This window comes from Myotis daubentonii, chromosome X, assembly GCF_963259705.1.
Source record: "Myotis daubentonii chromosome X, mMyoDau2.1, whole genome shotgun sequence".
NCBI lineage: Eukaryota > Metazoa > Chordata > Mammalia > Chiroptera > Vespertilionidae > Myotis > Myotis daubentonii.
Window position 1 is genome coordinate 33,755,376 of NC_081861.1, and position 23,236 is coordinate 33,778,611.

Consider the following 23,236-nt stretch of genomic DNA (forward strand, 5'->3'; position numbering starts at 1 on the left):
ACAGCTGAATTAAATATCATACAACCGGAAATGGCTTAACACAGTTGGTGAGGCAATCTGTGGAAAGAAAGGTCAGAGATCGTGGAGAGAGCTCTGCCTCCTCAGATTCAGATGGGTGCTAACTGTTTGGGTGTTTGTTGTTTGTATTTTTGGGATTAGCTTTTGTTTGTTGTTTGCATTTGTCTCAGGGTGTTTGTTGTTTGCATTTTTTGGATTTGCTATTGGTTTTTTTTGGAGTTTTCTCCCCAAATACGTATATTTTCCCCCTTCTTTTTTCTTCTCTTTTTTTTCTCATATTTTTTTTTCTCAATATCATTTCTGCACTCTTGTCAATACCCTAATTCTCTTTTCTCTGGTGGTCACCTTTGTTTGGGGTTATTGGTATCATGAATACATTTGTGTTTGTTGCCATTTGCATTTTGTCTTGTTGTGTTGTATTTTGTGCCTTTAAGTCAATGCAGGAGAGGGAGAGTTACATAAACATACACCCTGAGAGGAGCGATCAAGGGGAGACCAAGAAACAGCCTCCATATGAAAGAAAAGTGTGAATCACTGGAAAAGGAAGTAAATGAAATGGAGGCAAGCAATATGTCAGAGAAAGAATTCAGAGCAATGATCATAAGGATGCTGAAAAGGATGGAAGACACATTCAACAATATGTGTAAGAAACAAGAGGAAATGAAGAAACAAGAAGAAATGAAAAATGACATTACTGCAATAAAGAACACAATAGAAAGCATCAACAGTAGACTGAAAGAAGTGGAGGACCACATTAGTGAGCTAGAAGACGAGGTAGGAAAAAAATACCCAAGCAGAGCAGCAACTGGAAAAAAAAAAAAAACTTAAAAAATAGGAGAGCCTAAGGGAACTTTGGGACAACACGAAACGAAACAACATCTGCATGATAGGGGTCCCAGAAGGAGAGGAAACTGAGCAAGGAATAGAAAACCTGTTTGAATAAATGACAGAAAACTTCCCTGATATTGGGAAGAAGAAAAAACTCACACAAGTCTAGGATGCTCACAGAGTCCCAAACAAGATGAACCCCAAAAGACCAACACCAAAACACATTGTAATTAAATTGGTTGGCAAACACAAATGACAACGTAAGAATTTTAAAGGCTGCCAGAGAGAGACAGAAAGTTACCTACAAGCAATCTCCCATCATAATATCAACTGATTTCTCAACAGAAATACGTCAGGCCAAAAGGTAATGGAATGAATTATACAAAGTCATGCAAAGCAAGAATCTGAAGCCAAGAATACTATACCAAGCAAGGCTTTCAATCAAAGTTGAAGGTGAAACGAGGAGCTTCACAGACAAAAAAGGACTAAGGGAATTTATTACCACCAAACCAGCAATGCAAGAAATGCTGAAGGGACTGCTGTAAAAAGAATAAATAGGAAGGGAAGTAGAAACAGGCATAACGAAAAAAAAATGGCAAGAAACAAGTACCTATCAATAATAACTTTAAATATAAATGGATTAAATGTCCCAATCAGAAGGCATATGGTAGCTGAGTGGATAAGAAAACATGAACCATAATATCTGCTGTCTACAGGAGACCCACCTCAGAATGAAGGACTCACATAGACTGATGGTGAAGGGATGAAAAAAGGTTTTTCAGGTGAATGGAAATGAAAAAGCTGGGGTAGCAATACTTATATCTGACAAATTAGACCTCAAAGTGAAGGCCATAACAAGACCTCAAATTAGACCTCAAAGAAGGCCATAAGGAAGGCCACTTCATAATACTAAAGGGAGCAAATCAACAAGATATAACTCTGGTAAACACATATGCACCCAATACAGGAACACCAAAATACATAAAAAAAAGCTTCTGGAGACTATCAAGGGAGAGATTGACAGCAATACAGTCATAGTAGGGGACTTTAACACCCCATGGACATGACTGGATAAATTCTCTAGACAAAAAGTCAGCAAAGAAACATCTATCCTAAATGGCTTACTAGAGCAGATGAACTTAAGTGACATCTTCAAAACATTTCACCCCACAGTTACAGAATATACATTCTTCTCAAGTGCACAAGGGTTATTTTCAAAGATAAACCATATATTATGACACAGGAAAAGTCTTTTCAAATTGAAAAAGATAGAAATCATATCAAGCATCTTCTTGGATCACAATGGCATAAAATTAGAAATCAACTACAATAAAAACAATGAAAAAAATCAAACACCTGGTGGCTAAATAGCATGCTATTAAACAATGATTGGGTTACCAAAGAGATCTAAGAAGAAATAAAAAGCATCATGGCAACAAATGAAAATGAAAACACAACAATCCAAAATCTTTGGGACCTGTGAAAGCAGTCTTGAGAGGGAAATTCATAGCTCTACTGGCCTACTTCAAAAAACAAGAAAAAATGGTAATAAATTATCTGAACCTACAACTCAAAGGGTTTAAAAGAGAACAACAAGAAAAGCCCAGTGTAAGCAGAGGAAAGGAAATAATATAGATCAGAGCAGAAAGAAACAATATAGTGACCAAAAAAAACCCAAAACAAAACAAAAAAATATCAACATAACCAAGAGCTAGTTCTTTGAAATGATAAACAAGATTGATAAACCTCTAGCCAGGCTCACCAAGAAGCAAAGAGAGAGGACCCAAATAAACAAAATCAGAAATGAAAGAGGTGAAGCAATAACCTATCCCAGAGAAAAACATATGATTATGAAAAAATAGTATGGACAACTCTATTCCAACAAAATGGACAACCTAGATGAAATGGACATCCTATCTAATAAAGATTGAATATGCTAATTGACCCTCACACTGTTTCAAAATGGCAGCTCCCACAGCCAATAAAGAGGGAATATGCTAATTGACCCTCACACTGTTTCAAAATGGCAGCTCCCACAGCCAATAAGGAGGGAATATGCTAATTGACTGCCCCGCCCTCAAAGATGGTTACACCCAAAGCCAATAAGGAAGGAATATGCTAATTGACTGCCACACCCTTAAAGGTGGCAGCACCCACAGCCAATAAGGAAGGAATATGCTAATTGACTACCATGCCCGCAAAGATAATGGCACCCACAGACACAAGATGGCTGGCAGGGGAGGGCAGTTGTGGGCGATCAGGCCAGCAAGGGAGGGCACTCGGGGGTGACCGGGCCAGCAGGGGAGGGCAGTTGGGGACAATTGGGCCAGCAAGGGAGCAGTTAGGCATCAATCAGGCTGACAGGGGAGTAGTAGGGGGTGATTAGGCTGGCAGGCAGAGATGGTTATGGGCAATCAGGCAGGCAGGCAGGCAGGCGAGCAGTTGGGAGCCAGCAGTCCCAGATTGTGAGCGTGATGTCTGACTGCCAGTTTAGAAACTGGTAGTTGGACCTCCCGCAAGGGGTCCCAGATTGGAGAAGGTGCAGGCTGGGCTGAGAGACAACGGGGCCTCTAGTATTCTTAGAAAAATATAAGCTCCCAAAACTCAATCAGGAAGAATTAAAAAAAACCTGAATAGGCTGATAACTACCAAAGAAGTTGAAGCAGTGATAAAAAATCTTCCAGGAAACAAAAGCCTTGGTCACGATGGCTTTACAAGGGAGTTCTACCAAGCATTCAAAGAAGAACTAAAACCTATCCTCCTCAGACTATGCCAAAAAATGCAAGAGGGAGTTGCTGCACATTGCAGGGGAAGCAAAGTCTATAGTTTCAGTCCAGATAAGTTACTTAACTACTAGAAAAAAAACACCCCAAACAATCCCAAAGAAAAACAAGTAGAATCTAGAAGTCAGTACATGTATGAGATAGAATGTCCAAAATATTCAAAAAATTCTCAGACATGCAAAGGAACAGGAAAAGTGACCTGTACTCAGGGGAAAAGGCAGTCAATAGAAATGGACTCTCAGAGAAACCAAGATGGCGGCATAGGTAAACACCGGAGTTTGCTGCCTCGAGCAACCACTTCAAAAATACAACTAAAAGATGGAACTGACATCATCCAGAACCACAGGAAGGCTGGCTGAGTGGAAATTCTACAACTAGAAGGAAAGAGAAAAGCATGCCAAGACTCAGAGGTGGCGCAGTATGGAAGTAAAATACTAAGGTGCGGAGGTGCATGCGGAATGGGCTGGCGGCTGAGGGCTCGGTTGTTGTTTTCAATCGGGAGGGAGTCTCAGGCTCTGAGCTCCAGTTCTGGGCGAGTCTCTAGGGACCCAGAATCACACGGGAGAAGCGGGACTGTCTGGCATCGGTCGAACTCGAGGGCAGCTTTCTCTCAGAGGGACTTGCAGTGATTACCGAGACACTGAGAAGCTGTGCCTCTGAGATCAGCCATAACTGCTAACCCTGCACTGTTTATCCCATGGGACCCGCCCCACCCAAGTCCTGCAGGGAGGCTTTTGCTGGATAGCCTCAGGCAAAGGCTAGATTAGCACCTCCTAGAGATCCAGGAGCCAGGAAACCCAGAGGTCAGAGTGGGACCATCCAGATTGCAGCTCCGTGGAACCATAAAGGACACACTCACAGGGCAGACTCAGTGAGCACCAAAGCCCCATTGAAGCAAGTCTTGCCCAGGGGGGGTGTCTCCAGCACAGAAGTTCTCCCACTGCAGACACAGCTGATTCTCACAGCCAATTGGCCTGGAGGTCAATTCCTCCCAGTGATAACTACAACAATCAAGGCTTAACTACAACAAGACTGTGCACAAAGACCACAAGGGGGTGCACCAAGAGTGTCCTCCTCAGGTAATTGGGGAGGCGGAACCACTGGGCCCTAGAGGACACTCAGCACAGAAAACCACTTTATCAACACAGGGAAGCATAAAAAATACGGAGACAAAGAAAAAGGACACAAATGACAGAAATGGAGGAAAGCAAACTACTGGATATAGAGTTCAAAACCACACTTTTAAGGTTTTTCAAGAATTTTCTAGAAACTGCCAATAAACTTAATGAGATCTACAAGAAATCTGAGACCCTCGAGGTTGTGATAAAGGACCAACTAGAAATTAAGCATACACTGACTGAAATAAAGAATATTATACAGACTCCCAACAGCAGACTAGAAGATTGCAAGAATCAAGTCAATGATCTGAAATACAAAGAAGCAAAAAACACCCAACTAGAAAAGCAAAATGAAAAAAAGTATCCGAAAATACGAAGATAGTGTAAGGAGCCTCTGAGACAGCTTCAAGCATACCAACATCCGAATTATAGGGGTGCCAGAAGAAGAGAGAGGGCAAGATATTGAAAACCTACTTGAAGAAATAATGACATAAAACTTCCCCTACCTGGTGAAAGAAATAGACTTACAGGTCCAGGAAGCGCAGGGAACCCCAAACAAAAGGAATCCAAAGAGGACCACACCAAGACACACCATAATTAAAATGCCAAGAGCAAAAGACAAAGAGAGAATCTTAAAAGCAGCAAGAGAAAGAAAGTCAGTTACCTACAAGGGAGTACCCATATGAATGTCAGCTGATTACTCAACAGAAACTTTGCAGGCCAGAAGGGAGTGGCAAGAGATATTCAAAGTGATGAATGCCAAGAACCTACAACCAAGATTACTTTATCCAGCAAAGCTATCATTCAGAATTGAAGGTCAGATAAAGAGCTTCACAGATAAGGAAAAGCTAAAGGAGTTCATCACCACCAAACCAGTATTATATGAAATGCTGAAAGGTATCCTTTAAGAAGAGGAAGAAGAAGAAAAAGGTAAAGATACAAATTATGAACAACAAATACACATCTATCAACAAGTGAATCTGAAAATCAAGTGAATAATCTGATAAACAGAATGAACTGGTGATTATAATAGAATCAGGGGCATAGAAAGGGAGTGGACTGGCTATTTTGGGGGGGGAAAGGGGTGAGCGGGATGCGGGAAGAGACTGGACAAAAATCATGCACCTATGGATGAGGACAATGGGTGGGGAGGGAGGCAGGAGGGTGGGGTGGGAACTGGGTGGAGAGGAGTTATGGGGGGGGAAAGAGGAACAAATAATCTGAACAATAAAAATTTAACTAATAAAAAAAATGCAAGAGGAAGGCACACTTCTAAGCTCTTTCTATGAAGCCAGCATTACCCTAATCCCAAAACCAGATAAAGACACCACACAAAAAAGAGAACTACAGGCAAATATCCTTGATGAATATAGATGTTAAAATCCACAACTAAATTCTAGCAAATTGGATTCAGCATTATATTAGAAAGATCATGCACCATGACCAAGTGGTATTTATTCCACGCATGCAAGCATGGTACAATATCTGAATATCAAAAAATGTGATACATCACATAAACAATTTGAGAGATAAAAATCACATAATCATATCAATCAATGCAGAAAAAAGAATTTGATAAAATCCAACATTCTTTCTTGATAAAAACTCTCAGCAAAGTGGGAATAGAGGGATCATATCTCAACATAATAAAAGCCTTATATGACAAACCTACAGCCAACTTCATATTCAATAGGCAAAAAACTAAACTCATTTCCTCTGAGAACAGGAACAAGACAAGGATGCCCACTTTCACCACTTCTGTTCGATATAGTACTGGAAGTGCTAGCCATAGTGATCATACAAGAAAAAGAAAGAAAAGGCATCCAAATTGGAAAAGAAGAAGTAAAATTGTCCTTATTCTCAGGTGACATGATACTATACATAGAAAACCCCTAAGACTCCATCAAAAAACTATTACACCTAATAAATGAAGTTGGCAATGTAGCAGGATATAAAATTAACACCCAGAAATCTATGGCCTTTTTATACACCAATAATGAACTCACAGAAAGAGAAACAAACAAACAAACAAAAACAGTCCCTTTTACCATTGCACCCAAAAAAATTAAGATACCTAGGAATAAACTTAACTAAGGACATAAAAGACCTGTACTCGCATAACTACAGGACATTGAAAAAAGAGATGGAGGAAGACATAAACAAATAGAAGAACATACCATGTTCATGGATTGGTAGAATCAACATCATTAAAATGTCCATACTACCCAAAGCAATCCACAGATTCAATGGAATCCCTATTAAAATACCAAAGCTATTGTTTAAAGGTCTAGGATAAACTCTCCAAAATTCACCTGGAATTAAAAAAAAAAAAAAGACCTGAAATAACCACAGCAATCCTGAGAAAGAACAAAGTTGGAGGGATCACAATACCAGATATCAAGCTATATTAACAAGCCATGGTTCTCAAAATTTCCTTGTTCTAGCACAAGAACAGACATATAGACCAATGGAACAGAACAAAGAACCCAAAAATAGACCCAAGCCATTATGCTTAATTAATATTTGACAAAGGAGGCAAGAGCATACAATGGAGTCATGATGTCTCTTCAATAAATGGTGCTGGGAAATTTGGTCAGACACATGCAGAAAAATGAAACTAGATCACCAAATTACACCATACACAAAAACAAAGTCAAAATGGCTAAAGGGCTTAAATTTAAGGCAGGAAGCCATAAAAATCCTATAAGACTCCATAGGCAGCAAGATAGCAGACATATGTCTTAGCAATATCTTTACTGACACAGCTTCTAGGGCAATGGAGACTAAGGAGAAAATAAACAAATGGGACTACATCAAAATAAAAAGCTTCTGTACATCAAAACAACAAAACAACAAGAAAGCCCACTGCATGGGAGAACATATTTGCAATGATATTTTTGATAAGTGTTTAATCTACAAAATTTACAGGAAACTCATACAACTTAACAAAAGAAGATAAATAATCCAATAAAAAATGGGCAAAGAATTTAAATAGACACTTTTTGAAAGAGGACATAGAGAGGGCCCAGAGACATATGAAAACATGCTCAAAGTCATTTATCATATGAGAGAGGCAAATCAAAACAGCAATGAGATACCATCTCAAGCCTCTCAGAATGGCTATCATGAACAAATCACCAAACAACAAGTGCTGGCAAGGATGTGGAGAAAAAGGAACCCTCCTGCACTGCTGGGTGGAAATGCAGACTGGTGCAGCCACTATGGAAGACAGTATGGAGTTTCCTCAAAAAGTTAAAAATGGAACTCCCATTTGACCCAGTGATCCCACTTCTAGGAATATATCCCAAGAAACCAGAAACACCAATCAGAAAGGATATATGCACCCCTATGTTCATAGTAGCACAATTTACAAATAGCTAAGATTTGGAAACAGCCTAAGTGCCCATCAGTAGATGAGTGGATTAAAAAAAACGGTGGTACATCTACACAATGTAATACTATGCCACTATAAAAAGGAAGGAACTTTTACCATTTGCAACAGCATGGATGGAACTGGAGAGCATTATGCTAAGCAAAATAAGCCAATCGGAGAAAGATAAATAGCACATGATCTCAGTCATATGTGGGATATAATGATCAACATAATTTGATGAACAAGAATAGATCCAGAGACAAATGGCAGGGGGCGGGTGTTAGAGAGCAACCAAAGGACTTGTATGCATGCATATTAGCATAACCAATGCACAACAGACACTGGGGAAGTGGGGGCTTGCCCTGGTTGGAAATGGCTGGGTGTGGAGGGTCAATTGGGGAAAAAGGAGACATATGTAAAACTTTAGACGATAAATAAAAATATATACAAGGCATTGGTTACAAAGGAGTTTAGGAAGTTGGAAAGGGAGGCCTGTTTGGCTATAGCTCATTGAGGAGGAATGACATAAGATCATGTTGGAGAAGTAATCAGGAACTAGATCATTTAGAAACCCTGTGGGTTGATGTAAGAAACATGGGTTTTATCCTGAGAGCACTGTCACTCCATTGAAGCACACAGGAAAAAAGGTATGCTTTGATTTCCATTTTTTAATGTTTCTTTTATTTATTATTGGAAGAATCAATAGTGAGGGTGAAGGGATATAATCAGGGATATCCATTAGGAGGCAGTTTAATTAGTCAGGGTGACAGTAGCTGTGATTTTGGATCATAATGGTAGTACCAGATATACTAGAGATAGTGAGAAGGACCTAATTGAGTACTTGTTTTGGAAATAAAACCATAGCATTTGGAAATGCATTGGATGTGGAAAATCAAGGAAAGCAAAGAATTAATTATGAATTATAGGTTTTCTGTTTAAGGAATCAAAGTTTATTGTTGTGCATTTAGTAAACTGGAGATAGTTGAATGAGCAACAAGTTGTTGCTTTGGATGAAAATCAAGAGGTCTTTTTTGACATATTAACTGCAGAAGCTTATTAAATATCTGAGTAGCAATGTCAAGGAAACTGTAATATATAGATATGGGTTCCGGATAAAGGTCTCAGTTTTAGATAGATAGAAATTTGAAAATTGCAAATGCTATTTTAAGCCATGATGCTAGAATTCAATTGCCTAGAAAGTGATTATAGAGGAAAAGAGAAGAGTGAAATATAGAGAAGAAAACAGAAGGACACCAACAGTGAGTTCTCAGACACGCCTGGTTTCAAGATTGCAAGGAGAAAGTTGAGCTCACAAAGGACCTTGAGTGGAAGTGTCAAACTCAGTTGACAAGACAATGTCATGCCCTGGCTGGTTTGGCTCAATGGGTAGAGCGTTAGCCTGCAGACTGAAGGGTCCCGGGTTCTATTCCAGGCAAGGGCGCATGCCTGGGTTGAGGGCTCAATCCCCAGTAGGGGGCATGCAGAAGGCAGCCAGTCAATGATTCTCTCTCATCATCGATGTTTCTCTCTCTCCCTTTCCCTTTCTCTCTGAAATAAATAAAAATAAATAAAAAGTATTAAAAAAAAGACAATGTGGTGTCCCAGAAGTGAAGAGAGGAGGATGCAAAGTGAACAGAGTAGAATGCTTAAGGGGAAACATGGTCAGCTGGGTTGAATGCTGCTGAGAGAGCAATGTAGAAGTCATTGCTAACCTTGACAATTCTATATTGTGAAGTACTGAATATAAAAGATTGAAACAGTAAGACTAGTGGATTGGAGATGATGTGAACTCATTTAATTCAAAACAAACCTGGGGACTATCAAACCTGGCGACTATTTCCACTTTACAGATGAGAACATTGAGGCTCAGAGAGATAAGTAATTCATTAAACATCACAGGAATTTGATAGAGGAAGGATTCAAATAAAGGTCTCCCTGATATTTAAAATTCCTACCCTTAATCACTACATATCTGGAACTCAGGTTCAGAGAAGAAATAGTCTCTGAAAATTTGAATAACTTACTCTATTATTTCAGTACTGCTAATGTTTATTTAATAAAATTTGTAAGATAACTACTCCAAAACCAAAATGGGTCTTTAAACTGTCTTTAGAAATGGGCAGACTTCAAGGGGATGCTGCCATTATTCAATGTGTCAACTTTTATTTCATAAAAGGCAACTTCTGCTGACCTGTACCACCTGCTAGGACTGTGGGAGTAGGTCTGTTTGATAATGGATTTCCAGTTTTAAGGTTTTTTTAACTAGCAAACAGTTATTGACTTCAGAGCCTGTGCTAGTACATTATAGAAAACATAAACCTCTATTTTTTACAATTGATATTTCACCTTATGAGTTTGGAGATGTGCCTAGCCACAAAATGCCAGATGGCTATGAAACACCAATTGCTAACTACTCAAGGGCAATCCCATGCACAAAATAGAAGTGAACAAAAATTGACAAAAGAAATCCTTCCTACTATTATAAATCACAAGGCATCCCATAATATCCTCAATGGTTATATGTGCATATTTTACATTAATTACAAGTATATTTTGACATTCTTTGCAGGGCAAAGCTGCAATGTCAAATATGCTACCATAGTGGCAGTACCCTAGTATTTTTGGCAAAAATAAATTGTCATGCTATGAATAGGCATCTGCCACTTCATACCTCAGATGATGATATGTCATCTCTATGGAGGCATTGATATTAAAAGATCTCCCTGACTTACACCTTAGGCTAATCAAACTGCACAGATAATGGAATTTAAAACTGGACATGGTTTTATTTATTTATTTTTTTGGACATGGTTTTAATTTCAATTAGAGGAACTTCCTGAAATGATGTAGTCATTTGTATATCCTGTAGAAAACTGACATTGAAGATATATCTTACAGATTGTCCCATCGTTATTGCAAAAAATGATATAATTATGTTTTGGCCACACAACCTAAGTACCTCTGGGAATTGTCTATATGAAAACATTAGCAAAAATATATATTTAGTGGCCAGGAATTGATTACTATATTGAAAAAAAACTGTACTGGAATGTAGTACATGCCAGACTACTTGGTCTAACCTGTTAAAGGTGAGTGGTGGGTGATGGTAACTGATATTGATTGAATGCCTATTGTATGCCAGCCACTATGCAGGGAGGAGACTTTCATGTGTATGTAACTTTATCCCCACCATGAGCACACAAGCTCAGTATTATTATCCTCATTTTACAAAAAGGGGTTAGATAACATGTATACTCCCATAGTGGATCGCTGTCAGAAATGGAATGCAAGAGCTATGGGCATTAAAATGTAGGGTGTATATACATTCTTCGTCTATAATTCAGATTACAAAATAAATGGCTAATCATATGTTCTCATCTCAAACCTTATCCAAATCCAAAGCTGCAAGACACAAAATAAAGGATATCTTAAATAGTGTTATATGTCTTTTAATATAACATTTTTCTGTTATTAAAGGAATATAAATTTATTGTAGAAAATTTTGAAGAAAATAATAGCTAACAGTATAATAGTTGCTTTTCCTTTGATTATTTAATTTAATGCTCACAACATGAGGCAGAAAATGTCATTTCCCTTATACAAATAAAGAAATGGAGGTAGAGAATATTTAAGTTTGGCCTGGACAGGGTTTCTCAGTGGTTGAACATAGACCTGGGAACCAGAGTATTTACGTCTTATTCCTAGGCTGTCACACTTATAAGTGTGAAAGTTTGGATTCAAAACCAGTTAGTCTAGCTTGAGAGCCTATATTCTTCATCACTACACTGCCACTCATAATCCCAGTAGCCACAGAAAAGGGCTGTTACTATTTTGACCCATTTCCTTGTATGTACTTATTCTTTAAAGGTGGTTGCCAAAATTGGCTTCCAATATTTGCTATGCCCAAAGTTAGATTAAATTCAGAAATCTCTCAAGAAACTATTTTTTCTGAGATCAAATGTATATCTCCAATATACATAAGTATATCACATTACCAGAAAATCATCTCCATGGTTTAGGAAAACCCAATTAATCCTTTTTTTTCCATATACTGGATATCCTATATTTCTATCTGATGATCAGGGTGCCTGACATTTGTAAATGGCAAAAGTTCATGGCCCTGAATTTCCAAAGTTTCCAATCTTTTGCTCTTCTCTCTGTATTTTTGTTATCCTGTACAGATCCCAAGGTTTTCATTAGCCCTGTGTTGCCCCTCTGCATAAGCTTCACAAGCTTTTGCCTTAGGGAGTCATTCAAAATGATATACATTCTTCCAGAAATCAGAATATAACTAACAAAAAGCACTGATCAAAAATATTTTCCTTGATCCGCATATGGGATTCTGTCTTCAAAAATACAACTTCACTAACAGTTTGAAGTCACAAATGAGTTTGTCCTGACCTTTGCTCATTGTACCAGGTCTTCCGGCTCCATGTCTGAACTTACAGCACCTGTAAGATGGGAGAGAGAGGTCTCCTGTGTCTTTTCTTACAAAGACACTAATTTTTCCTATGAGGACAACACCCTTATGACCCCATTTAACCTAATTAACTTCTTAAATCCCTTACCTCCAAATAAAATCACATTAGGGGTCAAGAGGGGAGACATGATTCAATCTATATCCTACCCTCCATCTCACTGCTTCAAATTGTTTACATATGACAGTTTATACCTGTGTGTTCCAGAATAGAGTATGTTTTTCAGATATTTCTGCTCTTTTTTATATTGCTCTTCCTTGAAGCTTCTACCAGCTAAACCCCAAACGTCTTTATTTTACTGGACATGGATACCATTACAAGTGACCACTATTGAGACCAACAACAACCTTATGCAGGGGGGATATTTATCTTTCTGTCTAGGGTAAGCGCTGGTATCTCTTACAGCTTGCCAGTATGGTAAGAACTCAGATATAACTCCTCAAAGCTATATTTTTCTGCAACTGTTGCCCAAGATATTGACTGATTGAAACACTATCCATTTCTTTATACTGCTGGCCCTGCCAATGATGTTGATAAATTACTTTTTCAAAGATTTATTGAGATATCATCTATATATATAAAAGCCTAAGCAACCATCTGACTGTCCAACTGTCTGGACAGTAGCTATGATATGCAATGACCACCAGAGGGCAGACGCTCAATGCAGGAGCTGCCGAGCTGTGGTGACATGGCAGCTGTGGTTCTCAGGTGACCCACCCAGAACCAGAAAGGAGGAAGCCTGATTCCAGTGTGCATCGCCTGAGAACTGCATTTTCACAATCCAGGACCCCTCAGGGAATATCAGAGAGCCAGTTTTGGCCCAAGCCCCGCAGGCCAGGCTGAGGGATGGGCCTCTAGTTAACAAATAAAATTATTTATAATTAAAGTGTATAATGTAGTCATTTGATATACACCTGCATTGTACATCTATTTTACAATTATAGCACATCTCAACTTGGATTTAGCCACATTTCAAGAGCTCAATAGCCACATATGAGTAGAGATCATGTTGGATAGCAGGACAAATTCTCACGAGACACAATTTGAAACCTTTTGCAATAAAGGGATGTGTTACCAATGACTGCTAATTTCTTCCCAATGTACTATCATTCCTGAAAAAAGAACTTTCAAACTTTGCTTATTAATTCCAAATATACATTGAGAAAAAATATAGAAAAAGGTTAAGTTTTTTATCAAGTCAATTTTTATATTTGTGAAAAATTGACAATTTTGACCTTCTTACCAGAAAGATGCTCAAGGGAATAGAAAGACATATTTGCTTAATGAAATCAATCTTAATTTTAATGCCACTTAAATAATATGATGGAGCACTGATTATGACCTCAATATGATTGAATCAAATCATTTTGGTATGATAATTCTATCTCATAATGTTTCAATGCACTAATAGGATGACTATTTTAAAAATCGATTAGAAATCCATATTTTCAGAGTTAGCGGATTGGTGGGAGGAAGGGAAATTAAGGAAGGTGGTAGAAAGGTACAAACTTCCAGTTATAAGATAAATAAGTAGTAAGGATGTAATCTACAACGTGACTATAGTTAACACTATTGTATAGTACCTTTGAATTTGTTGACAGTAAATCCTAAGAGTTTTCATCACAAGAATAAAACAAACTTTTTTGTATCTATATGAAATGATGGCTATTAACTAGACTTATTGTGGTGAGAGCTAAACTCCAGGAACACTTTATAGAAATGAAAAATTATGAATGTAATATATTCAACAGATAAAAGATGATTTTTTTCAAGGGAAGTCATGGAGCTCTACATTTTGCTTTCATTTACCTCCTTGAGAACATTGTATAACCCTAGATTTTACCTAGCACACATTCACAAACACTGCTTTAATCCATGAGCATTTTCTGACCCTTATTTTAAAAACCAAAAGCTCACATTTCCCAGGTTGTTAAAATAAATTATATTTAGAGATTCAGCCTACATATATAGTATGTGTGAGTCCAAACTGCATGACTCCAAGATAGGACAAATTGTCTTGGTCTCATTAATACCTTTCTCTACTCAATTCCATTCAATTAAAAATGTTTTTTGGATGCATGCATATTCAACAAAATGTGTGAAGTGGTAAGGGAAATAGACATGAATTAGAAAAGGCCCCTATCTTCAAAGAGAGTATTATCTTCTGAATAGGTAAGCAACTGATTGCATAGCTATATTATAAGGCCTGGATAATCTAGATAGTTATTCATTCAACAACTATCTACTGATACCTAGAGAAAATGCACTGTATGAGGCTGGGAATAAAAAGATGGAAAATTGAATAAGAACATATTCATCTTCGATGAACCCATATCAGAGAAGAGATAGTAAAAACCTACAGCTTGGTGCTGTTTCACACCTTAGGTGATTGTTATTACTGTGTAAAAATATAAGCACACTGTTTTATATATGTGTGGATTATATCCTCTGCAGTATTTAATCTTATACTCCATGAAAAATTGGAATGCATAAACCCTCCATATTAATATTTTGTTGTTGACTTATTATGTTGATGGCCCAAATTTAATGAGTAAACTTAACACTTCCATTCATAAATTTCCACATTTCTGCTGGAGTCCATTCATTGTCTTCACTAGCTGAGTTTAGACAGAGACCCCCCAAAAGCTAGTAGCCCTTGAAAGTCCTAGTAAAGGTCAGGACTTGAAAGTCCTAGCAAAGGTCAGGGCTGTGCACCACCCAGTTAATCTAGGAACCACTCAGTTAATTTAGGTAATAATAGTTGAAGCATCCCCACCTTAGTACACTTAATTCCTTAGATACTTATGTAGATCCTTGTTGATTATTGTTAATCAGATACTCCCGGAAATCTATTAATGAGCTTATCAGGTACTTTGTCTATTCCTGGAAATTGTCTGCTGATCTGTGTGTCATTGAAACCTCCTTACCTTAAGGGCTACTCCAGATCAATAAAGGATTGGAGCAGCCTGAGCATCTGGGGAAGTCCTTCGGGACTTGCCGCCTGGTCCCCCAATATTGCAAAATTATCTCGTGTCTTTTTCTCTCATTTGTTGTGCGGCTCCTCTTTCAGATACCGAACCCTACTCCACACAGAACGTGGAGGGAGTCTTACTCGACAATTTCAGCTGTGTATTCCCCAGGAATCAATATAACCAAAACAGTCTACTGACCAGTGCGAAAGCTCGTGAACTTGATCCAAAATACCCCTTTCAAGCCATCATGGAACAGCTCATTGACTTAGCATTACTTTTAAAAGTATGTTTGCTGATTTAATGATTTTTGTTAACTGCTTTAGTACAGCTGACACTGGTATATTCGAAGCTGCAGCTAAGGAGAAGGTATGTTAGAAGAGGTTGATGAACTAAGCAATGATAAGAGGAGAGATAGAGGTAGCAGAATCAAAGACTGTAGAATTCCTTCAAATTGGCAGAAAGGAACGACAAAGAAAAAACATAATAATTGAAGCCCATAAAGTTGATCTGCCTTTTATAAAAGTAGATCCTTAACTTAAATGGAGAACTAATTGATGACATGTGTCAGTGTGCTTGGGAAAAGTGTGAAGGAGAAAGCAGAGTCCCTTATATAGTGAATCAACTTTCTGGCCCCATTCTCCCAACCCATCTTGCAGAAAGAAGCAGGCTCATTGGGCTTGACTAGGCACTTCAAAAAATCTCCAACTCCTCTACTACATCTTTCAGAATGAACAATATTTGGCAGTTGCAAATAACATTAAGATTTAATTTAGGAAGAAAGTGGGGGAATGTCTAAGAGTGTAGTTTGATAAATTGTTATCCAACAATGTAAGGGAGTAAAGTGTTTTGAGGAATCATAAAGTTATTTAGTAGATATTTATCAGAAATCCTACATATATCACTATTATTCGTAGGATTAAAATATGAATAAGATAGATTTAATACAGACTATGTGTTGGGCATAATTTAATTTTACCTTGTTGATTGAGGTAACACTGCAATATAGTGTATATCTTTCAGCCTATAATTTTAAATACAAGTTATCCCAGTAAATAGAGCATTCCAGTTGGATTTTCTCTATTTAGCCAATTTTATTTGGTTTATGATACACAGCCAAATAAATAGGAACATAATCCATCATAATTTGTAACCTGAATACTGGGTATCTGTCCTTATAACTATAAAACAATGAAAAGATAATCAATATCCAAATGAATAGGTATACATGTATTAAGATTTGGCCAAGCTTTTCATCATTTATAGTTAATTATAAAATATTGTAATAATAACATATTTTCATTCTGTTATTGACTTCATACACAAGGAGACAGTTTGCCATTATTATGATTCATCATGCATAAAACTTAGGAGGCTGTTGTAAAATCTTTATGTAACAAATCATCATGGAAAAATGAATAGTAGAAAAAAAATGAAGGTTATAAAAACTACTATCAACAAGTAAATGTCATGAAAATATAAATTATTTTTCACTGAGCAGGGTAACAACACGAATAAGAGAACATGTAATAAATATCTTGTTACGATAAATTCAGTACAATAAAACAATTCATTGAAAGCTAGTGATAAAATATTCAGTGTACGAAATACATAAATATACTGTAACACAGTTTAAAAGGCCCCTTTACTTTAACAAGTCACATAAATTGCCAATAGTGATTTAAATAACTATAAGGAAAACTGAGTCTGATACTTATGTCTTCATCATCATCTTTTTTAATTCAAAAGACCAGAAAACCTTATATTTTAAAATCATGTGAAATGTCTGGAAGTCCCCAACGTATTCCTGAATTTGATACTTAATATTACTTTGCCAATGATGGTCCTCTCGATAAACGGCAGTACTTCCAAAATTATAGCTTCAAAGACATTTTCTCTTATTTAGAGGGAACCTAAAGGAAGCAATAAAGTCTTCAACCTTACTACCAGACTACTTCATTTTATTTGTTTAGATGAATATTAAAGCCGATGTCTGCAATGATTTATTAAATCAATGCTTGGATGATATAAGACATTGTTTCTCAGTCTGATCTTGTAAAAAATCACCTGAGGCTTTAAAATGGCGATTTATCAGTCCCATTCCTAATCTACTCAATCCAAATATCTAAGGAAGGAGTCTGGAGTAAATTTGGAATTCTGCTAAAAACAATGGCCTAAACAGACCTTTTATTTTGAACACCTGGCCTTCTACATATAAGGAGAAGTCGTTTGCTTGAAGTTAATTCAACAAACAATTTGATGTATATTTATTGAGTGTTTATTCAATAAACCACATAGCATACTGGTTCTCAGTGTTGCACGGGTCTGGATCTAGATGCCCTAGATTTAAAATTCTGACACTGCAACTTACTGGCTGTTTGACTGGCTGTGTTACTTAAACCTCAGTTTCCTCCTCTTTAAAATGGGGATAGCAATTTACCTACTTCATAATGTGAGGGTTAAATATGTTATGTGTAAGAAACAATATTTGGCACGAAAATGCTTCAAGCGACTATTTTATTGCCCACTACTAATGACTACTACTAAGATAGACCGTATGCTGTGGTTTGGTTGGAGAGAGGAGTGGTTAAAAATCAATAGCAGCTCTTTAGTAACTCATAATTTAGTGCAGGATACAAGTAAATGGATATATTAGTTATCATTTGTAGCCATACAAAAATTATCACAAAGTTAGCAGCTTTAAACAAGATCCATTTATTTTCTCATAGTTTTCATGAGTCAGAAGTCCAGACACAATGTGGATTAGCTAGGTTGTCTCTGTAGAGTCTCACAAGGTCAAAGTCAAGGTAATAGACTAGACTGGCTTTTATCTGCAAGCTCTGAGAAAAAAATTCAAATGTATTCAGGATGTTGGCAGAATTCATTTCCTGGAGGCTGTAGAAATGAGGTGATTATTTCCTTGCTAGATGTCTGCTAGACTCTGCCCTATGCTTCTAGAAGCTGCTTGGATTCCTTCTTATGTGGCCCTTTCCATCTGCAAAAAACTATGATACATTTGAGTTATTTTCATGCCTGGAACCTCTCTGATTTACACTCCTGACCTTCTTTTCTGTTTTTAAGAGCTTATGTGATTACATAAGGCACACATTGATAATCCAGGATAATCTACCTATTTTAAGGTCAGAAAATTAGTAATATTAATTACATATGCACATTCTCTTTCCCCCAATAACTTAACATGCTCAGGAGATTAACTTCAGGAGGTGAACATCATAGTGGCCAAATATCTGCCTACTTCAGTGAGTAATTACAATATGTAATATTTTGTCTAAAGGGCACATAAATTTTTTAAAAGGTTAGATTAAAATCCAAGTTCCTCATGTTTACAAATTATATGTGTTAGTTTCCCTCATCTGTACTCACATGACTCTTATGAGCATTATTGAAATATTTTATGAAGCCTTTGTAAACCTAAACACTATTTAAGTGTAAGCCAATGTGAGTGCTATTGATAGAGTCAAGTGCAAGTTCAATGGGAACAGAAAAGAGTGATTAATTCTGTCTGGAAAAGCAAAGAAATGCTTTAGAGGAAATGCCATTTAAGTCTGATGATAAAGTATAGGTGAATAAGGCTGTCTGTGTAAAGTATGTGATTGTTTAACCACTATGCTCTACATCTGAAACTAATATAATATTAACTGTAAACTGTAATTTAAAAACATGAAAAATTAATAGTGTTCAGAGCCTTTCACTTTTCACTTTCTGGAAAACACTGGTTATTGTCCTCCCAATAGACATTCTCTCCCCTTTTATGTAATACTATCTTGTATTTTTAGCTGGACAAAGGGCTGAAGAGAATAAAGACTCAATTTCTCAACCTCCCTGAGGCTAGATTTGGCCATTGGACAGAAGTGTTTTGAATGATGTAGTAGTTTTCTAAGGCTGCCACAACAAAATATTACAAACTGAGTACTTTAAACATTAGGAATTCATTGTCACAGTTCTAGAGGCTAGAAATTAAAATCAAAGTATCCACAAAGGTTGGTTTCTTCTGGGGGCTGTGAGAGAACTATCTTCCAAGCCTCTCTCTTTGACTTGTAAATAAATGCTCATGTTATTCATGTGTGCATGTATGTCTCCTGTTTAAGTTTACCCTTTATAGAAGAATACCAGTCATTTTGGGGCTTGGGTTTTTTTTTTAATCCCCACCTGAGGATATGTTTTCTACTGATTTTAGAGAGAGAGGAAGGAAGAGAGAGAGAGAGAAACATCTATGTGAGTGAGAAACATCTATTAGTTGTCCCCATACATGCCCCAACCAAGCATTGAATCAGAAATCTGGTATATGACCTAACTGGGAATTGAACCCACAACTCTTGGGTGCACAGGATGATGCTCTAACCAACTGAGCCATAATGGCCAAGGTGGATACCAATCATTTTCAATTAGGGCCAACCTAATGACCTCATCTTAACTAATACATCTGCAATTACCCTATTCCTATTTCTAAATAAGTTCACATTCTGAAGTACTAGGGGTTAAGACTTCAACATGTGAATTTTGAAATACATTAATAAACCAACAATATGATTTTTCAGAAATGTCTTTAAATGGGGAAGGGAGGTAGGTACTTTTCTTCAGTGTTTCCTCCTTCTAGGATAGAATACAAATGTGGTCTCTAGATCTCTAGTTGATTTGGGAAGGGAAGTCACATGGCAGAACAACCAGCTACAAAGGGCCCAGGTCCTTGAAAATGTAGAGGCAGCCTAACCCGTCCTTTGCTACTAATCTCTAGAATTGATTTACAAGGGAAAAAATAAACTTTCACCTTCTTTCAGTAACTATTATTTTGAAATTTATTTCACATGCATATAAAAGAATCCTATTTTATCTCTTTATTATGTTTTGAGTTACTTTTCCACATATATTATTTTTAATTGAAAGTATTTATTTTCCTTTATTTAGTGAACTCTCCTGGTATATTCAAAATATATTTTAAAAAATTCAACTTACATTATTTTTAGTGAAACATGCCATTGTCTTATATCAAGATTGTTTTTATACAAATGACTTAAAAATCAAATCAGGAAAAATTTTATTTTGTCCTCCTTATGTAATTGATATGTGTAAATATTCCCGCTTTTCTTTTTTTGTTATTTGCTTGTATTTATCTGATAAAAGATAGCACTTATATATGTCATTGACCCTTTATTTGAAAAACATTTATTTTGTAGTTTAATATCCTTTGTACAATGGAAAACAAACTCTTCCTCCCCTACCTTTTTTCTCTGCCTTTTTTTCCAACTGATATGGTAAGTAGAAAATAGTACCCAGTAGTAGGTTAACATACTTGTTTGTGACAGATGAGCAGTGGGCCCTCTGTAATGTGAATAGCATCACACATGGGCTGAGGGTACTTTTGCTGTTACAACCTTTAGCTGCTTATAAAGAAAGATTTTAATTCTATATGCCAATGGTTCCTATCATCTTTTCAGTCATGAACCTATTTAAGAATCTGTTGAGAGCTATGAATTCTCTCCCCCCAAAATGCACATACCTGCAAAAATTTGCATACAATTTCGGGAAGTTTATGGACTTTGAGCATTCACACTTAGGCATGAGTTAACTACCCTTGCTCTGTGCAATCCTAAAATTATTTCCAGTACTTATTTCCTTGTTTCATTGCTAACCTAGCCTTAAGAAGTACAATTTGAAATTCAATGTAATTGTCCCATACATAGGCAAAAAATAAAATTAGTGCAGTTTTTTTCCCTGGAAACCTTGGCTTCCCTTTTCTGATCTTTATTTCCCTCCAGTGTTTCTCTAACCCACCTCTTCAACATACTGGTGCTTGATGATAATATTAATTTATTTTTTATCACAATGTTTTCTAGAAAAGACATGATAATATATATATATGACTATTTGACCATTTGACCAGTCAACTGTTCAACCATTCGACTGGTAGCTATGATTCACACTGACCAATTACACAATAATAGTTGTCTGTTGTGAATGACCTGTCTTGAACCATAAATATTTAGGTCATATAATAGGGTTGTATCTTATTGGTAACATGGCATAATAAGGTTGCTTCTGATTAGTTAATTCTTGCTACCAGAAATCCTTATATAAAAAGGATTTAGGTACCTGATTTTTTAAAAAGTCACTTTGGAGCAATTAAGTTGGGTAATTAGGATAATAATTATTTTTTAAATTAATCAAAATCATGCCCATTTTTTTCAGATTGGCAAGAAATATATTTTTGGTATGCCACAGAATTTTAGTAATTGATTTATGTGTGCTGTGAAATGGAAAAGGTTGAAAATAATTGTGCTAGAATAATGTTCCATAATGCAAAATTTTAATTCATATTAAGTGCTAAGGTGGTTTTTCAATTATTTGCTATTAAGTGCTAAGGTGTTTTTTTAATTATAAGAATTATTCTTATAACTTATTTAAATTTTTATAATAATTAAGCTATGGCCTAATGATATTCTATTATACTTTCTCTGTACAAATTATAAATTCAGGACATTTTTTAACCTCAATAATATTTTCATTAAATGCTTGGTACTTCAGAGTCATTGAATATAAGATTATATGTTTACCTCATAAGAAAGAGTTTTATTATGGAATTTCTTTGCAAAAAATTATGGTCAACTCCTCAAGGAATCAAAATAAAATACTACTATTCCTGTTAGCTTAAAAAGAGAACAAAATGGAAGATAGTGTGTGAATGAGAGAATGGAAGGAAACTGCATGGAAGTGCAGGGAGTGTCTGTATTTGTGAGTGAGGGACAGCTATATTCCACAGGACTGTTGGGAATGGCAGACCAGACTCCCCTGGCCAGGCAGCCTCTACTATGGGTGAAATCTCTCCCGGAGCAGCCAGCTCTACCGCAGAGACCATGCCATCTTGAAGGGGATACTGGCTGTGATCAGAAGCCCATCCTTACCTTCAACCAGGGAAACCTTGGATACCTCCTGGGACCTTACAACCACAATGCCCAGGGACGAGCTGCCTCAGCTGCGAACCCACGAACACCGAGACTCCAGCCCTCCTGACCGAGGGTGCCTAAAAGCTGACCAGGGGGAGATAAAGTGGCTCCAAATACGCAGACGGGCCCTGCACCTTCTCACAAGGGAGATAGAAGGAGCAGCTGAATCAAACAACACCCACCCAGAACTGGCTAATTAAACACAGCTTGTGATGCAGTCCGTGGATGGAAAGGTCAAATATCACCTAGAGAGCACTGCCTCCTCAGATTCATCTGGATGTTTGCTGTTTCAGTGTTTGTTGTTTGTATTTTTTGGATTAGCTGTTGTTGTTTTGGAGTTTTCTCCCCATATACATATATCTTTACCCCTTCTTTTTTCTTCTCTTTTTTCAATCTCCTACATTTTTTCCTTTTCTCAATATCATTTTTTTCACTCTTTTCTATCCACTAATTCTCTTTTCTCTGGTGGTCAACTTTATTTGGGGCTATTAGTATCATGAATACGTATGTGTGTGGTGCCCTGTGTGTAGTGTCTTGTCTTGTTGTATTTTGTTCCTTTAAGTTAATGCAGGAGAGAGAGACCTACATAACCAGACACTCTGAGAGGAGTGATCATGGGGAGACAACGAAAAAGCCTTTATTTGAAAGAAAAGGAGGAATCACTGGAAAAGGAAGTAAATTAAATTAAGACAAGCAATATGTCACAG